At 42.3% G+C, this 24207-nt stretch overlaps 1 protein-coding gene across 1 annotated transcript in view; it reads right to left on the bottom strand.

The window, feature by feature from the left end:
- The window catches only part of LOC148341826 (uncharacterized), a 447376-nt gene that overhangs the window by 376759 nt on the left and 46410 nt on the right, over nt 1-24207 (bottom strand). The window lies entirely within an intron of this gene.

Raw genomic sequence — 24207 nt, 5'->3', positions numbered from 1 at the left:
CACAATTGTGACTCTCCGCATGCTGTTTAGTGGAGAATTTTTTAGCACAAACGCTGCAACTGAATGGCTTGTCTCCATTGTGTGTTCTTGTGTGGCTTCGTAAATGCGACTTTACAGAGAACCCCTTGCCGCAAACTGAGCAAGAAAAAGGTTTTTCTCCAGTGTGTGTTCTTGTGTGACTTATTAAATCAGACTTTCGCGAGCAACTCTTGCCACAAACTGAGCAGGAAAATGTTTTTTCTCCACTGTGTGTTTTTTTGTGCAGTTTTAAAGACAACTTTGAAGATAATGAGTCAGAGTGACATGCCCTTTCACCTTTGGCTTGCCCATCATCATCATCATCATCGTGATGAGCGTCTGATAATGTGTCCTCATTATGTGCTTGTGATGGCCCCCAGTAGTCTTCATCACCTTCTGTTGTCACGTGACAACTTGAACTGCTGCTTGGAGGCTCCGCCCCTCTCTTGTCCTCACTCTCATCCTTGTTTTCATCTTCAGTCTTTATAGGGACAACGTTCACTGGTGACTTGTTGATCTCCTCCTCGTCCTCCTCCTTTTTGATGTGAGTCAAGTCTGGGTCCTCTTTCACAGAACAGAGATCATTTTGTCTGACGTCTGCAGGACACAAAAAGACAAATTTGGTTTGGTCAAGTCAAACCACATGCGGCGACTTTGTCTTATTTTCTACAGCGCTATCTTGACTTGTGCCTGGCGAACACCAATCAATGCGTGCGACCCCGATTTGGACCGGACCATGGGGGCATTTCACAAAATTACGTCCTACGATGTAAACCTCACTTTAGCAGCACAACAACAGTGATAAACGAGCATTTAAAAAGGAAGCACGTTGCGGCTGATGCCCGATTTCATTCCTGACATAGTTACAGACGTTTTTGGAAGCGAGCTGAAGTTAGCACACACAGGCTATTGTGTGCGTCTGATGGAACACCTGTTGTGGGACCCTAACTTATTGATGCAGACCACTGGGGCCCATTGCAACATAACGTCATTGATAGAATAGAAATCATTCAAGTGAAAAATGTTTACAAGTATTTCTTTTTGCATTTCGTGATAGTTTCATCGTGGGTATTTTTTTGCTTCCATTATAATCTGGATCCCTAAAAGAATTAAAGGGGCCCTGGAATCAGAGTTGCTATTTATTGCATGATTTACGTTTGGGTTTTTTTTGCCCAAAATGACATTTAGCCTGCAAGTACATTCCAACATTCCCCTTTTTATTTTTTATAAAATTTCTGTTTTTAAATAAATTTTAAAACAACATTATGTTTGAAGAGTCAAAATCCCTACACATAAGCATTAAGCAACAACACTTTCACTCTGACTTTCATGTTGACATATTTGAATAATGACTGTATATTTTAAAGTTATCCAATATGTATTCAAATTCGACTAAGATACACCAAAATATTTTAAGAGTTCACTGAATTATTTTGGAACTGCAACGATGCTTAACAGCCATAGAGTGTCAGTAATGAGTAACAAAGTAACACAACATTGTCATTTGCATAAATTACCAGGAACTATGAGTTGCGGGGGAGATGCAAACCACCTGGGCCACAGGAACTTTATTACCAGGAACTAAATGTTCCTGGCCTTGTTGGTCGAAAAGGGGGTTGTGACTTTCAGCCTTTTTAAGCCCATAGTAAGCCAAAGATGCAGATGCATTCCTTGCAGCATGCGCTTGTTCACTGATGAGATCCGTGCAACCCTGGATGGATGCATTCAATGTATTTTAAATGTTTGGATGGGGTGAAACTACGCACATGTGCACAAACCAGTGCAGGGCCACCCGAGGTTCATTGACTCTCACCCGACCAAGCCAGTACAAAGTTCATAAATGAAAAAGACCAATACGTACTTGATTTAAAAAAAAAAAAAACTTAATATTTTGTGTTTTATTCACTAAAATTGATCAACCGTCATTGACGTTTTTGCGGCAGTGTGCACATTTTTAGAGTCAGGCGGAATTGCTTCCGTAAGGAATTGCTTGAACAAAATATGAAAACCAGAAAATGTTTTGTTATTTTAAATGTAAATTTTATACTGGGAAAAACATGGAGTTCACCCCCCACTATTGGTTATTCTTTGGCATATATTTTCTGCACTGATTTCATTTGACATAAACAATTGCTCAGCAGACCTGCAAGTAAAAGGCAATATTTAAAGATAAAACGGCAATAACCTTGAACGATTTCCCCAAACAACTCAATGTTGTGATGCACATTTTAAACGATCGAAAGTCGTTCTTTACAAAGCAAATGAGAGTAAGACGTCTACAAACCTGCTTTGAGTGGCACAACACGAGGCTGGTTGCAAACTTCGTCCAGCAGTTGAAGATGTTGCTCGTTCTCTTCTTTTATTCCACAATTTATTTCCCAAGATGGCGGCGCGCATAGACACAGCGGCTAACAGCTCCCACTCACAGTGCTCCTTATTACTTTTTATTAGTGTTTGCTTGCTCTTATTGGCATCAACTGAGGCACAACATCGATATACCCGCCAGGACATCGTGAACATTGGATATCGATGCGAAATAACCATCACAGAGGAATTTTGCTATGATCGCAAAATTCCCAACGAACTGGCGAGGCTGCCCGGCTCACCGTGGCTGGTCATCGGGGCCGGGAGGCGGCGCAGGCGACGCAGAGAGAGGAAGCAGAAGCGAGGCTGCAGGTCCGGTGTCTTGCAACGGCTGCGACGGCAGCCCCATAGGCAACCACTACCGAGTCTGCATCTCACCAACGCCAGATCCGTGGTCCACAAAATCGACGACCTGGGATTACAAATCCTGGGAAACCGCTATGTGCGCGATAGCAGTGTGATCGTCGTCACGGAAACCTGGCTGCACGCAGACGTCCCCGACGCTAGCATCCAGCTGGCCGGGCGCTCGCTACATCGCGCGGATCGGACGAGGGACACCGGTAAGAGGAGGGGCGGGGGGCTCTGTGTTTACGTGCATGAGAACTGGTGCGGCGATAGCACGATCGTCGAGAAGCACTCTTCCCCCGACATCGAGTTCATGTCCGTTAAATGCCGGCCTTATTTTCTCCCGAGGGAGCTAACGGTAGTGATTGTCACAGCTGTTTACATCCCTCCCGACGCTAGCACTAGCACGGCGCTCTCGCTACTCGCGTGCGTCATCAATAAACATCAGCGGGCCCACCCTGATGGCGTTCACGTAGTAGCGGGAGACTTTAATAAGGCCAATTTAAAGACTGTACTCCCAGAGTTTCACCAGCATGTCAAGTGCCCAACGAGGGGAGACAACACTCTCGACCATGTGTACTCGAACATCAAGCACGCATACAGAGCCCTCCCACTCGCCCCTCTCGGCCAGTCAGACCACCTGTCCTTGCAGCTCGCACCTGCGTACACCCCTCTCAGGCGCAGATTCAGGCCTACCACAAAGACTGTGAAAACCTGGCGTGACGACGCCATGAGTGAATTACAGGACTGCTTTCATGACACAAACTGGGACCTCTTTGATCATCAGGACCTTGATGTCTACACGCATTGTGTACTGGACTACATCAAGTTCTGCATGGAAACTGTGTCCCAACATAAGACTATACGGACCTTTCCAAATGCGAAGCCCTGGATGTCCAGCAGGGTTCGCTCTCTCCTCAAGGCCCGTGACGCTGCCTTCAGGTCAGGCGACAAAGCCCAGTACAGGGTGGCTCGTGCTGACCTGAGCAAAGGCATCAAGCTAGCCAAGGCAACCTACAAGGGGAGGCTGGAGGCCCACCTTGCCAGTAACAGGCCACGGGAGGTGTGGCAGGGTCTACGGAGCATCACCAACTTCCGTGGCAGCAGCACGACCTCTGTAGACCCGAGTGCATCGCTGGCAGAGGAGCTTAACTGCTTCTTCGCTCGCTTTGACTCGCCCCAACCGTCACACCCCCGCACTTCAAGCTCCAACTCCCCCCCACTCATCGTAGAGGAACACGATGTGAGGCGCGCGCTCCTGGCGGTCAACCCCAGGAAAGCTACTGGACCCGACGGAATACCAGGCAAGGTCCTCAGAGCATGTGCCCACCAACTGTCACATGTTTTCTGCAGGATCTTCAACCGCTCCCTGGCTCAGGCAGTCATCCCCTCCTGCTTGAAAACTTCCACCATTATTCCTGTCCCCAAAAAGTCACCAGCCGTCCACCTGAATGACTACCGTCCTGTTGCTCTCACACCAGTCATTATGAAGTGCTTCGAGAGGCTGGTTCTCCAGCACATCAGGGACTGCCTTCCTCCCACTCTGGACCCCTACCAGTTTGCATACCGGGCTAACAGATCCACTGAGGACGCCATCGACACTGCTCTGCATGTTGTGCTGGGCCACCTGGAACGACAGCAGAGCTATGCAAGGATGCTCTTTGTGGACTACAGCTCGGCATTCAACACGATCATCCCAGACATCCTCGTCGCCAAACTGGACACTCTCGGCCTCCCTGCCCTCACACGCATCTGGATTAAGGACTTTCTGACCAACAGACCCCAGACTGTGTTGCTCGGCCCCTACACGTCCTCCACCCTCATGCTGAGCACCGGTTCCCCCCAAGGATGCGTGCTGAGCCCTCTCCTGTACGCCCTCTACACCTACGACTGCAGCCCGGCCCACGGCAACAACACCATCGTCAAGTTTGCTGACGACACGACAGTGGTCGGTCTGATCTCGGAAGGTGACGAGACAGCCTACAGAGAGGAGGTAAAGAGACTGACAACTTGGTGCAAGGACAACAGACTGCACCTTAACTCTGCTAAAACAAAGGAGATTGTCGTCGACTTCAGGAGGAACAAGACGCTGCCGCCCCCCCTCTGCATCGAAGGCGTGTGTGTGGAGAGGGTCCACACGTTCAAGTTCCTGGGAGTACAGATCTCCGATGACCTTTCTTGGAGTCACAACACCACAGCAGTGGTAAAGAAGGTCCGCCAACGTCTGCACTTCCTGAGAGTCCTCAGGAAATTCAACCTGGACAGGAAGCTGCTGCTGGCCTTCTACCACTCGTCCATCGAGAGCCTGCTGACGTACTGTGTCTCCACCTGGTACAGCGGCTGCACTGAGGCGGACAGAGTGAGGCTCCAGAGGACAGTCAAAACAGCGCAAAGGATTATTGGCTGCCCTCTTCCCCCACTGTCGGACATCTACACCGCCCGGTGCCTCAGAAGGGCTCTCAACATCGTCAATGACAATACCCACCCAAACTCACACCTGTTCGACCTGTTGCCCTCTGGCAGGCGCTACAGATGCATCAAATCAAGGACCAATAGACTGAGAAACAGTTTCTTTCCGAGAGCCATCTCCATACTGAACTCTCACACACACACGAGACCACCCTAACCTCGAAGAACAGCATTGTGATGTGTTTCTATATGCCCTATTCAGTACTGAATTCCATTGCACTGTCTTCTTTGTTTATCTAATTTATATATTTGTCTGTATTATTGTTGTATTGCACTGGAGAGGGGAGCCCTCTAATCTCGTTGCACACTTGAGTACAATGACAATAAAGGGATTTCTATTCTATTTCTATTCTATTCTAAACAGGACTGTGTGTTATCAATACTACCCGTCCAGGTGAAATCCAAAAGAGGTAACAAAACTTTGGCTTCTGTTGGGTACAGAGGCGCGCAGAACTGTGTTGAGAGGGCTTTTGTACTAGATCTCCTGTGAGGAATAAATCGGCTCCTGTGTGAAGTTGCCGGCTTCCTGGTCGTCTTTCTCTCAAAACGAGCGCGCATAATTGTTGGATGAATGTCGGTCATGTTTGGTTAATCATTAATGGAGTCAGATAATTAATTCGAATAATTTGGTAAAAGTTATGCTACAGTCTTAGAGTTAAATTCCAACAGCACCAAGAGAACAAAAATAATGTACTTGCTTATGAGGAAAGGTGAACAAATTCAAAATCTTTGACTTAAACAAACTTGTGAAACAATGTCTATTCAAGACATTAGAGAGGCAATTAACCTTGAACGCATTTCCCCAAACAACTTAATGTTGTGATGCATATTTTTAACGATAGAAAGTCGTTCTTTACAAAGCAAATGAGAGTAAGACGTGTACAAACCTGCTTTGTGGAGCACAACTCGAGGCTGCTTGCAAACTTCGCCCAGCAGTTGAAGATGTTGCTCGTTCTCTTCTTTTATTCCACAAAGTTCCTCTTTGTACTTGGGTGTCGTTATTTCACACATTTTCAAACGCCAATCCCAACAAATCCGCACTTGATCTCTGCTTGGCGATAACTCGTGAGCTTCTCTTTGTTCGACGAGACGAATTAAAGATGGCGTCGATTTTTAAAGTAGCGCTGAATGGATTTCCTGCGTGAAAACTGCAGTCTGTTCCGCACGAAATCCGAAGAACAGGACACACCCCGCTGTGATATGATTGGCTGCTGGCTGTGTCGAGCACTGTCACCAACTCACCGACAGATGTCGCCATTTGCGATGCAAATCATTGTTATCTTCTTCTAAACATTGGAAAAACGTACGATTTGAACCGTATGCACATGAACAAACATTTTAGTTCCCAAATATGAACTTGAGAGATGTATTGAATTTTACTTTTGTTGCTGGCTTTGTTAAAACATGCCACCATGTCGTCGGCTGGACGATATTCCAAATGTATTTCCCTATTATTAACAGTTGACATGATAAAGTGATACTTTATGTCAACATGTTTGCACCTTTGCCTTTTTACAGGGTTTTTCGCCAGCAACGTTGTTGCGAATTTTAAATTAAAATACGTCACTGTTTCATTATCTAAATATCTAAATATTAGAGTGTTAAAAATGATTTCAGTGTTGATATAAGCACTGAAATATTTCATTATTCGTCTCAGTATTCATTAAACTACGCCTATTCACTATTATTTCAAGATTCATTCAACTGTTTTAGTAATAATTTAGTATTCAATGTTTAATCGTTTCTTTTTAAATATTCGTGTCAATATTTTGTTCAATCTTAATGTTATGGAAAACTATTTAGCAAGTAAGGTTTTTGTTATTTATTGTGGCCACCTGCTTTTGAGAAAGTGCCTTTCGCTTCTTGTACAACACGACTTTGACTGATAAGTATGCTCAATGCAGAAAAAATATCTCTGTTTTAAGATTACACTGTCAAATAAATCTTCATCTTCCTGTGTGCATCAGTATCTTCCCACGCACTTCTCCCACTAAGATCACTCTGCAGACTGACCCAAAAGACAATTTATATTCCAGACTATCTCATTGATCTTCCCTTACTGCTGAAAATTCCACAACAATTTGGGGTCAGACGTGGGATAGCTGAAGATCTGCCGGTGAAATTCAGGACGCTGGCGGGTGACCTCCGGGGTTCAATTCAGACAGCAGCAGCAACGAACTGCGTGATGCGAATCATCTCCTTCGGGGTGACAAATAAACGCTGACTCCAGTCACCATCAAGCTGCCAACTCCTGACATTCCAAAACCTTTGAGAGAAACTGAGACTACTTGCGTTTCTCTTTCTGGTTCTTTTTATAGTTCAACTTCTTGTTCAGTTTTTCACCTTTTCACACAGCGTAATGAAGGCCAGTTGAGCAAGTGGAACAAGTGATTTTATTGATGACCGTGGAAGAAACCGATTTCATAAGCACCGTTTCTTCTCATACCTTTTCCATTAGGTACAATTAAAAAGACAACTGAAAAGCATAATGTTAAAAAATGTTGTTCCAGGAAAAGGTAATTAATTTCATTGATAATGTTTGATATAAAAACAAAACAACTCATCATCACTCAGACACATTGCTTCTTCTGGCACTGATCACATTGGCTTAATGTCAATAAAAAAAGCTTTTCAAAATTAAATTTATCATATTTTATTCAAAATCACATTTACATCTTACCACAAAGAGTCAATTCCTTCCGTTTTTTTTTTTAAGCTTCAAGGATTGCTGCAATTCTCACCAGCACAATTGTGACTCTCAGCACCCTGTTTAGTGAAGAATTTTTTAGCACAAACACTGCAACTGAATGGCTTTTCTCCACTGTGTGTTCTTGTGTGGTTCGTTAAAAGCGACTTACGATAGAAACTCTTTCCACAAACTGAGCAGGAAAAGGGTTTTTCGCCACCGTGTGTTCTTCTATGATTTGTTAAAGTTGATTTTTGAGTGAAACCTTTCCTACAAACTGAGCAGGAAAAAGGTTTTTCACCACTGTGTATTCTTTTATGTTTAGTTAAAGTTGACTTTCCAGAGAAGCTTTTGCCACAAACTGAGCATGAAAAGGGTTTTTCTCCACTGTGTGTTGTTGTGTGTTCTATTAAATTAAACTTTCCAGAGAAGCTTTTGCCACAAACTGAGCAGGAAAAAGGCTTTTCTCCACTGTGTCTTCTTAAGTGGCTTGTTAAATTATACTTTTGAGAGAAACATTTTCCACAAACTGAGCATGAAAAAGGCTTTTCTCCACTGTGTTTTCTTGTGTGGATTGTTAAATTAGACTTTTGAGAGAAGCTTTTGCCACAAACTGAGCAAGAAAAAGGTTTTTCTCCACTATGTATTGTTGTGTGTTTTATTAAATGCGACTTACGATAGAAATTATTTCCACAAATTGAGCAGGAAAAAGGTTTTTCACCACTGTGTGTTCTTGTATGTTCTGTTAATCGTGACTTTTGAGAGAAACTTTTCCTACAAATTGAGCAGAAAAAAGGTTTTTCTCCACTGTGTGTTCTTGTGTGTTCTGTTAAACTTGAGTTCCTGGAGAAGTGTTTTCCACAAACTGAGCAGGAAAAAGGTTTTTCTCCACAGTGTATTGTTGTGTGTTTTCTTAAATATGACTTTAAAGAAAAGCTTTTGCCACAAACTGAGCAGGAAAAAGGCTTCTCTCCACTGTGTGTTCTTGTGTGTTCTGTTAAATGTGACTTTTGAGAGAAACTTTTTCCGCAAACTGAGCAGGAAAAATGTTTTTCTCCACTGTGCATTGTTGTGTGTTTTATTAAATATGACTTTAAAGAAAAGCTTTTGCCACAAACTGAGCAGGAAAAAGGTTTTTCTCCACTGTGTGTTCTTGTGTGGCTGGTTAAATGCGACTTTTGAGAGAAACGCTTGCCACAAACTGAGCATGAAAAAGGCTCCTCTCCACTGTGTGTTCTTGTGTGAATTGTGAACGTTGACTTATGCAGGAAGCTTTTGCGACAAAATGAGCATGAAAATGTTTTTTCTCCCCTGTGTGTTCTTGTGTGTGGTTTTAAAGACAACTTTGAAGTTAATGAGTCAGTGTGACGTGCCCTTTCACCTTTGGCTTGCCCATCATCGTCATCATCATCATCATCATGAGCGTGTGATAATGTGTCCTCATTTTGTGCTTGTGATGGCCCCCAGTGGTCTTCATCACCTTCTGTTGTCACGTGATGACTTGAACTGCTGCTTGTAGGCTCCGTCCCTCTGTTGTCCTCACTCTCATCTTCACTCTTTATAGGGACAACGTTCACTGGTGACTTGTTGATCTCCTCCTCCTCTTCCTTTTTGATGCGAGTCAAGTCTGGCTCCTCTTTCACAGAACGGAGATAGTATTCACTGACGTCTGTGGGACACAAATAGACAAATTTGGTTTGGTCAAGTCAAACCTCAAGCGGTGACTTTGTCTAATATTGTTTCTACCGTACTACCTTGCCTTGTGCCTGCCGCACACGGAGCAATGCGTGCGACCCCAACTTGGACCGGACCATGGGGACACTTCACAAAATTACGTCCTACGATGTAAACCTCCCTTTCCGAGCAGCACAACAGTAATAAACGAGCATTTAAAAAGGAAGCACGTTGCGGCTGATGCCCAATTTCATTCCGGACATAGTCACAGACGTTACTGGAAGTGAGCTGAAGTTAGCACACAAAGGCTATTGTGTGCGTCTGATGGAACACCTGTTGTGGGACCCTAACTTATTGATGGGGACCACTGGGGGCCATCGCAACATAATGTCATTGATAGAATAGGAATCCTTCAAGTGAAATATCTTTACAAGTTTTTCATTTTGCATTCAGAGATACAGTGGAACCTCGGTTCTCGAACGACTATGAGGTCGAACTAATCGGAGTTCGAACAACAAAAAAGAGAAATTCTTGCTTCGCAGTTCGAACAAACCTCGGAGTTCGAACGCCGGTACGACGCGTGAGTGCGTACGCGAGGGTGGGATGCTGAGCGGCGTACGGGTGTAGATCGCTCTCTCTCTCTCTCTTCGTGACCAACTGTTGTCGCGTGCGGACGTGCTGCGTTTTGCTCTCGCGTTTTATATAGGTGTACGAAGTGTTTTAGCCCCTAATCATGCCTCCAAAGAAAGTCAGTGCAAGCAGCAAAGGAATGGTTTCGGTGTTCGAACAATTCGCTTTTCGAACAGGGTTCTGGAACGGATTATGGTCGAGAACCGAGGTTCCACTGTAGTTTCATCGTGGGTACTTTTTGGTTCCATTATAATCTGGATACCTGAAAGAATTAAAGGGGCCCTGGTAGAACAGGGGGTTGTGACGTTCTCCCTTTTTAAACCCATAGTAAGCCAAAGATGCAGATGCATTCCTTAGAGCATGCGCTTGTTCACTGATGAGATCCGTGCAACCCTGGATGGATGCATTAAATGTATTTTAAATGTTTGGATGAGGTGAAACTATGCACATGTGCACAAAACTGTGCAGGGCCACCCGAGGTTCATTGACCGAGCCAGTAAAATTTTCATAAATAAGACCAACACGTACTTGATTTTTTTTAAAACGTAATCCTTTGTGTTATATCCACGAAAATTCATCAACCGCCATTGATCATTTTGCCCCAGTGTGTACAGTTTTTAGAGTCAGATTGAATCATTCCAGAAGGAATTGCTTGAACAAGATATGTCAGAGAAGTTATTGCCAAAAACGAGACAAGCCTTCATAAATGAATCACCCAGCCAAGATTGTCTTTGTCACTTGCGAGGAGCAGTCCGGCAAAGAGAAAAGCTTTCCCGCTCCTGTGCGGCGTTTCATTGAAGCACAGGAAAGCAATTTGAATATGCAAACTCATAAAGAATGGAAAAACATGAACACTTTGACTTTATCACACCCGTCCACACGCTTCCTGTTGTTCGAACGGTTTCAGCTTACAACACAATGTTTGGGTCACAGTTCTGTTAAATGCGAGCTAAACGGTTTCCTGTCAAACACGGTTAAAGACGTGCATCTGTTTTTGTGACTTCCTGCTAAACTGCCAGCATAGACACAACTCTGTTACCACTGAACTCACGTTTTCCTGTTTAAGAGGTCCATGTTTTTGTGACCTTCTATTAACCTGTGTGGTATATTTAGTTGTTGATGTGTGGGTCTGGCTCAGCTTCCCTCCGGACAGGTCGCCGAGCATGGCAGAATTGGTGATGGAAAAAAATTCTCTGACACAGCCATTTTGGTTATTTTTGTCACGTGCTGATGTCAAAAGAAGTCTCCCCAAAAAGAAAAAAGGGAAAGGTGTCCCCTCTCTCCGGCCTTCCCTTCTTATAGGGAATGGCCACACCGGACATGAATATTGAAGGATTGTATTATGATTGCTGGCATTATTTTAAACACTTACGGGACAGAAGGTCAATTATTTAATTGAGCAGGTTCATATTTACTGAATATGTTCGACATTGATTAAACAAAAATCATTTATCAAATGAATGTAGAAGTACAGTGCATCGATAAGATTGACTGGGATTGTAGTCATGGTGTTTACTGATGCATTCATATCCTAAATTGATATGACTTAGTTTAAATGTAAGACCTCAAAATTACACACATTGTATTTTCATGACCCACACTCTCATTCAGAACAAATAAATTCAGTCTGCTCAGGTCAAACTGATGACACCCCAGATAGCACTTCATGGACAAATACAATAAAACACATTCTCCACATAGGCCATAGAAGATACAAACATATCAAGTTGGGGGAGGACATCACAGGGATGCTATCAAGAAGACCCAAAAATATAATCTGATCTGGGAAAACATACACCACACAATCTGTACACTGACGAGATTACAGGGGAATGTGAGCAGGAGAGACGGAGAGACTGCCTGAGAAGGTCAGCCTTGGACCTGGAACGTGGGCCGGGCCGGGGGAAGGAGCAAGGACGACCGATTCAACCTACATGACCCTTGACATAAAAAGCCTCCTATAAAATGTGAGGCTGGGCTGAGATCAGCGCGCCATTTTTCGATAGTACTCGTCTTGAGTACAGTTTCTCGTCAGATGAAGAAAAAGCCGTCCAGATCTCTGTATTTGTACTACTTCCTGAACGCCAGAAATTGAAGAAACTAAATATTGGGACTCTATTCAGTTGTTGTTAAGTCTTTATTTGACCCTATTCTTCTTGAGTACAAAAAACGAACACGCATTGGAGTAAGTTTGGCTTTTAAGATTCATTTACGAAATGTTTCTCATTTACTCGGTGGCTCAACTTCAACAGTGGAAATAAAAATACACTCCATCTGTCAGCATAGTTTTGAAACATGATGACATGACAAACTTAATTTCTTTAACAACATTTAAAAACCTGAATAAGTAAAAGGTTAAATAATCAGTTCAAATTTGAAACTGGGAAAAAAAACACGGAGTTGACCCCCCACTAATGGTTATTCTTTGGCATTTATTTTGTGCACTGATTTCATTTGGCATAAACAATTGTTCAGCAAACCGGCAAGTAAAAGGCAATATTTAAAAATAAAACGGCAATAACCGTGAACGATTTCCCCCAAAAACTTAATGTTGTTATGTATATTTTTAACGATAGAAAGTCGTTCTTTCCAAAGCAAATGAGAGTAAGACGGGTACAAACCTGCTTTGTGTAGCACAACACGAGGCTGGTTGCAAACTTCGTCCAGCAGTTGAAGATGTTGCTCGTTCTCTTCTTTTATTCCACAAAGTTCCTCTTTGTACTTGGGTGTCGTTCTTTCACACATTTTCAAATGATAATTCCAAAAAACCCGCACTTGATCTCTGCTTGGCGATGAGTCATGTGCCTCTTTTCGTTAGCGGCTAGCAAGCTAACAAGCTAAGCTAACTACGCCGAAAAGCATCAACGCGCGAAGATGAGGTTATCGGGACACAAAGACTTAATGAATTATGTCGACGTCCTTTAGAGGAGCACTGGACATTCTGTGAGAAATTTACAGTCAGTTCCACAATAAATCAGAAGAATTTAGCGGTGGACTGTTTTTGTTCCGGTGTGGATGTGGTCGAGGTCCTTCGGAAGCTGCGCGCTTGCTTATGACGTCATGCTTTAAGCACGTATTTTTCAAATATATTTCTTTGCCTCTGTGTTTGTTTTTACCCATGTCTGTTCTATTTTAATATATATTTTATATAATATTTTAATTCGGTTGATAAAAAAAATTAACAAAATAACTAAAATAACGCCACATTGGCGAGTAAACTCTGACGTCACTTCTGCATTTGCCCCGAGAAGCCGCTGCTGCAAGAGTAGTGGGACGTTTAAGTTTCTCCTCCCGAACTTGCAACAATGCTGTGTTTCACTCGGGCTGCGAGATTGTATGAATATAATGTCTGCATATACTCGCAGTGCCTCTCAATTATTTCACGCCCACCCCTACCAAGAAGAAAAAGATTCGCGCCCCCCCACCACCATTTTTTTCTGTCTTTGTATATTGATGTTAGATTGTCAATAAAATATCCCTTAACTAAGCTAAATTGCTAAGAAATATAATTTTGAGAATTATAATTGTGAGGATCTCGAAACTCAGTACTCTGTTGTACAAATATTGATGAGATGATAAATATTTACTCATACGTTTTTTGTAAAATCTTTATTCACAAAAGCAAACCAAACACAGTTATTAATACCAAAATCCATGCGATGTATCTAATTTGAAGTACTTAGCACCTGCCATGTCACTCAGGACTTCTTCACGCTTGGGAAACTGATAATGTTCTCTTATATGAAAAAAAAATCAGTGCCTACCTTCTGCCAGGGAGTTGTGGGAAGGTCAGCTACTAATACGTACATAATAGAGAAAAGACAAAAAGAAGAGCCAGGGGGATTTTAAACAAAAATTCTTTGTAAATAACAAAAAGCAACAGCTTTAGTATGTTTACGATACGTTTTTTTTTTAATAATTTTATGGTTACTATACGTTTTTTTTAATGGTTACTGTAATGTTCCGTCTTCTATCTTAAGAAGTCACGCAGGCAACGTGATGCTGCAAGCTTGTGTCTCTTAATTTACTGACTTGCATTCTCGTCTATGTGCAGACACACTTGTTCGTCTGGTAACCAAAACACACATCGGGCAATACTGCCAACTAGTGGCCAATGATATAACTGCTATCATTACATCTCCCTTTCAAACGTTAAACAATGCCTATGCCTTTTTTTCATTATTATTATTTATTATTATTGTTATAATTTTGTTTTGTTATCAATTATTTTCACTTCTTATCAATATCTATCCATTATTTATGACAACAAGCAGCTCTACAACAATTTTAGCAACAATAACACAACATTAAACATTTTCAATCAGCCTGTCCGGTTGTCGTCTAACTCTTGTTGATCTTCGAAGAGGTTCAGTAATCCCAGAAATTGCTGGTGGTTGAGGTCTGTGCTCCTTCGATGTATCCACCTGCTTTGCAGCCTCAGCCGCATCAGAAGATTTCTTACAATTCCCGGGAACCTTCAGAAGACTCCTCCTGTTCCTCCTCACTCTTTGTCCATGCTTTGTTTCCACAATGTAAGATCTCGGTCCGGCTTCGATAAGGACAGTCACTTTTCTGTCCCAATGAGGTCCCTCGATCCTTACAGTGTCTTTCTCAGAAAGAGGTTCCAGATGTTTTGTAGCTCTATCATATGCAATTTTCTGTTTGAGTTTGAGCATTCTCTTATTTTCAATCCAAATGTTGTTGTCATGTCCTTGTGGTATTTGTGGTGCGAAGCTTACGGCACATGAGTAGGTCAGCAGGCGAAGCTCCCCACTCCAGAGGTGCAGCTCTGTAACTCAATAGGGCAAGGTAAGGATCAGATGCATCATCCTTGGCCTTCCTTAGCAGTCTCTTGATGATTTGCACTCCCTTCTCAGCCTGGCCATTTGCCTGTGGGTATAAAGGGCTTGAAGTGAATCCATATTGCTTTGCAAACTGTTGAAATTATCCACAGTCAAATTGCGGACCGTTGTCACTCACAACACACTGCGGAATTCCGTGTCTTGCAAAGAACCCTTTCATGTGAACAATAATGGACTGTGCAGTGGTGCTGGTGAGTTGGGCAATCTCAGGATAGTTAGAGTAATAGTCAATGTTATTAACACAAACTTGTACGTACCCACGATGCTACCAAAGGCAAAAGATGTATGCAGATTGTGCTCGATTGGACTTCATTATCATCACATTTCTCTCTTATTGGTGATCTATTATTATACTTCCTGCTTCCGCGACTTCCGATTTGATGACGTCATTTCCGGGTACGAACTACGCTGCTTCATAACAAAACTAAAGTTGCGCTGTACAAAAAACATTTAGAAAAATATTTAACGTTACACTACACAGTAATTTGAATGCAATAACAGGATTTAAATTAACTACAAATTGAAAACAGAACAGCAATACTTTTCTTGCCACTCAAAAGGTAAACAGTTTGCACGCTAGTATTATGCAAAAACATTAACAGTAGGGACCCATATTGCTATTATTAAGGTTATTTCGTTAGAGCAGGGGTGTCAAACTCATTTTTGTGGACGGGCCACATCGTAGTTGTGGTTTCCCTCAGAGGGCCGGTATGACTGTGAACCCATATAAATTGAATGGAAAGCCAGTTTTGAAATCAGAAGCTCCTAAGTAATTGTTCAACAATTTTTCCATTTATTTTAAAAGGGGAGGACTGCTAACAAATAAATGGCAATATCTCATATCTCAGTGTTGTTAAAAGTGAAGAAAATATGATAGAAACAGGAAGTTGATGCAGATGATTTGCCCTTTGCGGGCCACATAAAATGAGGTTGCGGGCCAGATCTGGCCCCCGGGCCTTGAGTTTGACATGTGCGTTTGAGTTAATTGTATGTACCTTGTTGCTTTTCATGTGCAGAATGTCACCGTGAGGGACATCTCTTGACCGCAAGAAACGTTCCAAGTCACCCTCTAAGATTATTGCCGCATCTGACGTACTGTCGTCTCTCAAACAGCCGCGCATCAGAGGCTAGGCAAGCCAAACTGACCCGGAAGTACATAAACACGTATTGGAAAAATAAATAAACGAACATTCACTAAAAAAAAAAAACAACTTTGCATTTGCGAGGGAACGCAATCTTTGCAAGGGAAAGCAAAGATTTGTTGTTGTTTTTTTTTTCTTCCATGTCCCCTAAGGGGCTCCGGAATTTCCGAACGCCGTCAGAGGAAAAGGAGAAATAAAAAAGGAAAATCTGGATATCAGTCTGAATCGTGGCCTTTTTGCTGGACTACACTCCTGCCATTCCAAAAACTTTGAGAGAAACTGAGACTACTTGCGTTTCTCTTTCTTGTTCTTTTTATAATTCAACTTCTAGTTCTGTTTTTCACCTTTTCACACAGCGTAATGAAGGCCAGTTGAGCAAGTGGAACAAGTGATTTTATTGATGATTGTGGAAGGCACCGATTTCATAAGCACAGTTTCTTCTCACACATTTTCCATTAGGTACGATTAAAAAGACAACTGAAAAGCATAACGTTAACAAATGTTGTTCTAGGCAAAGGCAATTAATTTCATTGACAATGTTTGATATAAAAACAAAAAAACTCATCATCACTCAGAGACAATGGTTATTCTGGCACTGATCACATTGGCTTTGTGTCAATAAAAGATCTTTGCAAAATTCAATTTCATCATATTTTATTGAAAATCACATTCACGTCTTACCACAAAGAGTCGGTTCCTTCAGTTTTTTTTGTCATTTTTTAAGCTTCAAGCATCGCTGCTTTTTTCACCAACACAATTGTGTCTCTCAGTACTATGTTTAGTGGAGAATTTTTTAGCACAAACGCTGCAATTGAATGGCTTGTCTCGACTGTGTGTTCTTGTATGGCTCGTTAAATGCGACTTTTGAGAGAAACTCTTGCCACAAACTGAGCATGAAAAAGGTTTTTCTCCACTATGTGTCCTTGTGTGTTTTGTTAAATTTGACTTATCAGAGAAACTTTTGCCACAAACTAAGCAGGAAAAATGTTTTTCTCCGTTGTGTGTTCTTGTGTGATATGTTAAACTTAACTTTTGAGAGAAACTTTTTCCGCAAACTGAGCAGGAAAAAGGATTTTCTCCACTGTGTATTCTTCTATGTTTTGTTAAAGTTGATTTTAGAGAGAATCCTTTGCCACAAACTGAGCAGGCGAAGGTTTTTTCTCCACAGTGCGTTCTTATATGTTCTGTTAAACTTGACTTTTGAGAGAAGCATTTTCCACAAACTGAGCAGGAAAAATGTTTTTCTCCAGTGTGTATTTTTATGTGACTTGTTAAATTTGACTTTACAGAAAAGCTTTTGCCACAAACTGAGCAGGAAAAGTTTTTTTCTCAAGTGTGTGTTTTTATGTGACTTGTTAAATTTGACTTTCCAGAAAAGCTTTTGCCACAAACTGAGCAGGAAAAAGGTTTTTCTCCACTGTGAGTTCTTGTGTGGCTTGTTAACGTTGACTTTACAGAGAAGCATTTTCCACAAACTGAGCAGTAAAAAGGTTTTTCTCCACTGTGCGTTCTTGTGTGGATTGTTAAACTTGAATTTTGAGAGAAGCTTTTACCACAAACTGAGCAGGAAAAAGGTTTTTCTCCAGTGTGTAATCGTGTATGTGTTTTTAAATTTGACTGTAAAGAAAAGCTTTTGCTACAAACTGAGCAGCGAAAAGATGCTTCTCCACTGTGTGTTCTTGTGTGAATTGTCAAATGAAACTTTCGAGAGAAAATTTTGCCACAAATTGAGCAAAATCGAGGTTTTTCTTTACCGTGGTTTCTTGTGTGCCGTTTTAAAGACAACTTTGAGGTTAATGAGTCAGTGTGACATGCCCTTTCAGTTTTGGCTTGCCCATCATCATCATCATCGTCATCTGATAATGTGTCCTCATTATGTACTTGTGATGGTCCCCAGTGGTCTTCATCACCTTCTGTTGTCACGTGATGACTTGAGCTGCTGCTTGGAGGCCCCGCCCCTCTTTTGTCCTCATTCTCATCCTTTTTTTCATCTTCAGTCTTTATCGGGTCAAAGTTCACTGATGACTGGTTAATCTCCTCCTCCTCCTTTTTGATGTGAGTCAAGTCTGGCTCCTCTTTCACAGAACAGAAATATTTTTCACTAACGTCTGCAGGACACAAAAAGATGAACACAGATTTGGTTTGGTCAATTCATTCTGATTCAGATCAACCCACTCGTGTACAAACCTGCTTTGAGTGGCACAACACGAGGCTGCTTGCAAACTTCGTCCAGCAGTTGAAGATGTTGCTCGTTCTCTTCTTTTATTGCACAAAGGTCCTCTTTGCATTTGGGTGTCGTTCTCGCACACATTTTCAAATGATAATTCCAATAATTCTGATCTCTGCTCGGCGATGAGTCATGTGCCTCTTTTCGTTAGCGGCTAGCTAGCTAACAAGCTAAGCTAACTACGCCGAAAAGCATCAACGCGCGAAGATGAGGTTATCGGGACACAAAGACTTAATGAATTATGTCGAAGTCCTTTAGAGTAGCACTGGACATCCTGTGTGAAAATTACAGTCAGTTCCACACTAAATCAGAAGAATTTAGCGGTGGGTGTTTTTGTTCCGGTGTGGACGGGTCGGTGGATGTGGTCGAAGACCTTCGGAAGCTGCGCGCTTGCTTATGACGTCATGCTTTAAGCGCGTATTTTCCTAATATATTTCTTTGCCTCTGTGTTTGTTTTTACCCCTGGCCGTTCTATTTTAATATATATTTTATATAATATTTTAATTCGGTTGATATTTTTGTTTTTACAAAATAACTAAATTAACGCCGCATTGGCGAGTCAGCTCCGACGTCACTTCCGCCTATTTCCCGAAAAGCCGCTGCTGCTCCAGCAGTGGGACGTTTACGTTTCTCCGACCGAACTTACAACAATGCTGTGGTTCACTCGGGCTGCAAGATTGTATTAATATAATGTCTGCATATAGTGTGAAATATTTCTCAATCTAGTATTTCCAAATTTTCCCTCCGACAATTGACGTGACTTCTTCGACAGGCACACAGAGTATGATGTAAATATACTTTATTATTTTGTAATTGTTTTTATTTAGTAACTCAGAACACACAAATGTAACACACAGGGGTGACAAACATGCAGTCAAAGAAATATAATACATAAATATATTATAACGCCTGACGTCATCAGCAGGCTTCCGAAGGACCCCGTCCACAACCCGAACACATCGAGCAACCCGTCCCCATCTGGTACCGACACCGGAGTGAAAACCGGAAGTCAGTCAGGACATTCCTCGCTGTGATGTGATTGGCTGCTGGAAACAACACACAATATAATAAACAACAAAAAAAGTATATTCAGAGAAACAAACCCAACATATTATCAAATTTCCCCATTGTGGGACTAATAAAGGACATATTTATCTTTTTCTTTAGAACAGCACATTCTGTTTCTCATTTCAACAATATCTTTTTAAAATTGTCCGTTTCTTCTGTATGAATGAAAAACAAAGGGCGACTCTTAATAAATCTGCACGAATTAACCGTTTCGCCATTGATAAAATCCACCGTTATGTGGCAAACTAGGATTATACCTTAATGCCAAGTCGCAGCAGAAGAATAATTCTGATATGCAGACAACTTCTCTCTTTTGCCAAGTGGCGTAGTTTATTCCAGCAACGCACACGAACTGCTCCTCACAAGAGCCAAAAGCAGAGAGAGAGAAATAAGGCGTGAGCACCTGCCGAACATCGCGTGTTAACATCATCTGTCAGCGACAGCACCCCTTGTGACAAATAAGCACATTACAGAAATAAGCAGTCATACAATTACACTCAACATTCCCACTTATGAACTACTTGTAAACTGAACAACTTTCACAAAGACATAAAGAAATAACATGACATTTGATTGTCGAATATTTCTATGCCAAATATGACCCCTGTAAATTTTTTCAATTTAGATTTGGTCACATGCTTGGTCATAACATCTGCTGCCATGTCATTTGTGGAACAGGAAACAAGTATCATCTTCTCATCTTTTATGATGGATCTAATAAAATGATATTTGATGTCCACATGTTTACACCTCTGCCTGTATACAGGGTTCCTCGCAAGTGCGATAGCCCCTTGATTGTCCTCATGAATGATAGTTTTCGTGTACACATAGTCATCAATACCTTTTAACAGTTGTTCCAAATAAATACACTCCTGTATTGTTAGGGCTAAAGCCATGTATTCTGCCTCACAGGTAGATAGTGCTACTGTTTGTTGTTTCTTGGTCCTTCATGAGACCAGTGCACTGTCATCACACATACTCACACAATGCCCTGTGGTACTGCGTCTGTCAGTGGCGTCCGACGCCCAATCTGCATCACTGTAAGCTCGAATACCAAGACCCTCGCAGCTCTTTTGGACACAGAGCTGTCCGTCGGTTGTACCTCTGAGATAACGCAAGACATGTTTGACCGTGATCCAGTGCTCATCTGTGGGTTCAGAAAAAATGTTGCGATAGTTGGCTCACCACAAAACATAGATCAGGGCGTGTGCCGGTGACCAAATATATGAGACTGCCAACCGCTTCTCTGTACATTTTTACATCAGTCATTCTCGGCGCATCTTCAGTGTAGTCTAGTTTTTGTTTGCAGGGTGTTTCCCTTGTTCTACACATTTGCATGTCAAAATGGTTTAGGATCTTTTCCACATACCGTATTTTCCGGCCCATAGGGCGCTCTTTAAAGTCCTGAATCTTCCGCAAATCAAACAAAGCGCCTTGTAAAGCAACCCGCCCATTATATGGACTAAGTATCACTCGCGACCATCAACCCTTTTACTCAATGGGCTGTTCAGAGTGCATGTTAGCACACCCTGCTGAACAAAGTGTGAGTTATCTATGCTTCTAATTGACCGTGACTATACATTATGTGACTATGGTGTTTGGGTGATGGTGTTGGAAAAAGCTGGACAAAGGGCAGCTGTCCACAATGTTGTAGTCTGTCTTATCATTTATGTTATTGCAAGCAAGAAACGTCCCAGGTTTAGACAACAGACAAAAAGCCCAAAGCACAACAGCACATCTCTCCAAACAGCAATGCACATCTCTCTAAACAGCCATGTGATTGGCTGAGTCTGAGTGGCTCCCAGAAGCCATTGCTGTAATTAGCTAAGGCTGAGTGGCTCCCAAGAAGCCATTGCTATAATCTTTTTGTGTTATTTTTTATTTCTTTTGGGTATATTGATGGCATGATAGATACAAGTTTTGTGTTAATCTTATTTCTTTATTTCATTGTTTGCTTGTATGCTGAGTTTTTTTTTGTTTTGATTTGAAACCGTGACTCTAAGGAGTGTGGTGACCAGTGAAGTCCCTCCCCTGACGTTGTCTTGTAGACTTTTGCCAAGACACCTGTTATTGGTTAGAGTCATTGTTATTGACAGTGACTCCTAATAGCTTCATGACCTCTGTCATTAAAATGGGGTGATATCTCTGACAGCAATTCCTAATGGGATTGAGTCCTGGGGAGCTGACATCAACTGAGATTACGCGAACGAGCTAGCGCAAACCCAGCTGAGCTAGCGCGAACGAGCTAGCGCCTTGTAATGCAGCGTTCGCCAGCGTGAGTGAACAAGCTAGCGCCTTGTAATGCGGCGCGCCTATATGCGTTAAAGACAGAAATAGCACCCTCAACTGGTGTTGCGCACTTTGAGGCAGCGCGTCGTATGGCCGTAAAAATACGGTACTTGTTTTGTGTCACATTTACACGGCCTTCCGAGTGGCTGAAGACCATGCCAAGGAAATGTTTTAACCTGCCTAGGTCCTTCATTTTAAACTTGGTGGATCGCATGCTCTTCACTTGCTCGAAGCCACTTTTGTGTTATTGGCGGCAATGATGAGGTCATCAGCCCAGATAACAATGATCACTTTCCCTTCTACTTTAGACTCTTTCGTGTATACACAGTGGTCTGCTTGGTTCTGGATAAATTTGTTCCCGGTTAGGTATTTGTGAAGTAATAAATTCCAATTACGTCCAAATTGTTTTCGGCCGTAAATGGACTTCTCCAGCTTATTCACTAGCCCATCTCTTCCTTTCTCATAACCCTCAAGTTGTTCCATGTATATTTCTCTATCAATGGGTGCGTGCAAATAAGCTGTTTTTACGTCAGCCTTTTGCATCGCCACCCGTACACGAGTCAGATTTGCTGTCGGTGAGAATGTTTCACCATAGTCTATTCCTGCTCTCTAGCTATAACCTTTCACTACAAACCTGGCCTTGTACATCTCACGTCCATCACTGCCTTCCTTGATTGAATAGACACACTTCCCTTCCACTGTCTCTCTGCCATCTGGCAATTAAGTCAAAGTGAAAGTGTGGATGTCCTCTAAGGACTTCATCTCTTCGTCCATTGCTTTCTTTCATTTTTTTGACTCAGTTGATGTTCAGGTCTCTTTAAAGTTTAGGGGAATATTGCACATTACTCTGTTGCGTTGGTCTATGCTAACAAGTGTACTGTCATCCTCCTCACTGCTGTCTTGAGTATAATCTTTTAGATAACCCGGTGGTCTTCGTTCTTGGGTAGGATATCTCCCACTACGTGGGACCTGTGGTATCCCTTTAGGGTGCTTGTCATCATCATCTTTTGGTTGTTTTGAACCACCAGTTTGTATGTCTGTGCTCGCACTAGGTTGTGGGGTGTCTTTGACTTCACAACTCACTCTAGGTTGCAGGTTTAACTCATAAGTCAGCGTTTCATTTTCACATGTTGTCTTGGTGACAAACTTTACCAGTCTGTGGGAACACCTTTCCCTCACTGGATAATAAACTAGAAAGGCTGGACTGCCTTTGTCATGCCCTACAAAGTGTCCTTTTTCGCACTTAAAGTCAAGTTTAATCCTGTCTTGTTGATAGGCAGAGCATATTGACCCGAACTTGTGCATCCTTGATAAATGACACATTTTTCCTGTCAGTGGTGCCTGTATGCTTATTAAAACACAGATTTCTTATATATGCCGCCTCCTGAACAGCATTGTGCCACAGGCTCTTTGGTAAGTTGCAGTCAATAAGCTTACACCTAGCCATATCAAAAAGAGTCGGCCATTCCCTCTCAGCTACCCCATTCTGGTGTGGGGAATAAGGACAGGAGGTTTCATGTCTCATATTGTTCTATCGTAGCAGTGTCTTAAAGTCTCTGTTTGTAAACTGGGTTCCATTGTCTGACCGTATGTATTTCGCAGTGCCATATGGTGCTACATCAGATAAGAACTTCTTGGTAGCTTGAAGAGCATCGCCATCATCCTTGCTTTCAAAAAATAAACAAACACCGCACCTGTATACACATCTGTAAAAGATTGCACATACTTAAAACCATCAATGGATTTGTTGCTAATAGGACCAGCTAAATCTGTGTTCACCAGTTCTAGCGGTGTCTTTACCTTGTCAGTTGGAGTTCGGTTTCTCGTTTGGGCGAACTTCCCTTTTATGCATACATCACATTCTTTATCAGGCTTGTGTTTCGCACCACTAATGTGCATGCCAACTGTTATATTTTGCAATTTCAATATATCCTCATAGTTGCAGTGCCCCATTATCTCGTGCCATGTCTGAATATCATGGCTGACTTTACACACATCATTTTCATGACACTCTGTTTTCAAGTAGTACATTCTTTTATACATATAAATGTCAAATGTTGGACCATCAGGCGCCGTAAGAACGTCTTCGCCTTCCTTGAAGAACACTTTGGCACTCTTAGCAGTAGCTGACTTCATGGAAAACAGTTCTTGAGGCAAGGATGGGATGTAGAGGGCGTTCTTGAACGTAACTTTACACCGACGCCCCTTACTGACTATTAGACACACCTGTGCGTTTCCCTTGCCTTGTGCCAGCCCAAAAACACGTTTCCCATCTGCGAGCCCCATGCTGTGTTTCTCCGGCCTGAAATTGCTCACAAAGTTCTTAAACCATCTTTTGTCGTTCATAAAGTGGGACGATGCACCTGTGTCCACAATCAATACCTTTTGTTGCATTTGCTGTGCTGTCCAGCTGGTATTCTCAGTCTCCGTCTT

Source organism: Idiotropiscis lumnitzeri, chromosome 2 (genome assembly GCF_059441095.1).
Source record: "Idiotropiscis lumnitzeri isolate Australia: NSW breed Sydney's pygmy pipehorse chromosome 2, RoL_Ilum_1.0, whole genome shotgun sequence".
Lineage (NCBI taxonomy): Eukaryota > Metazoa > Chordata > Actinopteri > Syngnathiformes > Syngnathidae > Idiotropiscis > Idiotropiscis lumnitzeri.
This window is presented reverse-complemented; position numbering and strand designations above follow the sequence as displayed.